We start from the raw sequence: 885 nt of genomic DNA on the forward strand, positions 1-885 counted from the left end.
AGACCTGGATGGAGGTGGGTGGTCCTTGGACTTCCCACATGTCAGGGAACCCTGATTGCTCTTCGAGCTGATGAGGGAGGGGGACTTGATTGGGGAAGAGGGAGGGAAATGGGAGGCGGTGGCGGGGAGGAGGCAGAAATCTTTAATAAATAAATAAAAAACAAAAACAAAAAATAAGAATGATATTAATCAATTTTGCATGTGGGTTTGTTTTAGAAATTAATTTTACCAAAAACTCTTGAAAATGAATCTCATTTGTGTTGACCATGGAATATTTGCCACAGTGCTAGAAGCATATCATGTGTCTCCAGTATTGTTTAGGAAATTAAACAATCTTAAATTTCTCTATACAAATGTCTCAGTGAAGACCCATTTCTTAGGAAACTGAGGTGGAGGAACGTGCTTATGTACTTATCTTACAGCTATATTAGCATAGAAAGCACGATTGTCCTCAACAATGAGCATGTACTGGGGTGTCTCCTGAGTGACTAATAGGAAGTATCAAAGCCCTGAATGACTTCTGATCTCAAGGTTATCATATCACAGAAATATTAACTCTGAATTTAAAACTAAATTTGGGTCTCTGTCTCTGTCTCCTTTCATCACTTGCTGAAGGTTAGTATTCAGGAGGATGCCTATATGTTTTTCTTTGGGTTCTCCTTATTTAGCTTCTCTAGGATCACTAGACCCACATTGGAGCACAGGACTGAAATCTCAAGGTCCAAATCAGGAGCAGAAGGAGAGAGAGCACGAGCAAGGAACTCAGGACCGTGAGGGGTGCACCCACACTCTGAGACAATGGGGATGTTCTACTGGGAACTCACCAAGACCAGCTGGCCTGGGTCTGGAAAAGCCTGGGATAAAACTGGACTCTCTGAACATAGC

The 885-nt window shown here is 42.1% G+C and overlaps 1 protein-coding gene across 1 annotated transcript in view; it reads right to left on the reverse strand.

Annotated features, from left to right (window-relative positions):
* The window catches only part of Thsd7a (thrombospondin type 1 domain containing 7A), a 402,496-nt gene that overhangs the window by 51,408 nt on the left and 350,203 nt on the right, over window positions 1-885 (reverse strand). The window lies entirely within an intron of this gene.

Source organism: Microtus ochrogaster, linkage group LG10 (genome assembly GCF_000317375.1).
Source record: "Microtus ochrogaster isolate Prairie Vole_2 linkage group LG10, MicOch1.0, whole genome shotgun sequence".
NCBI lineage: Eukaryota > Metazoa > Chordata > Mammalia > Rodentia > Cricetidae > Microtus > Microtus ochrogaster.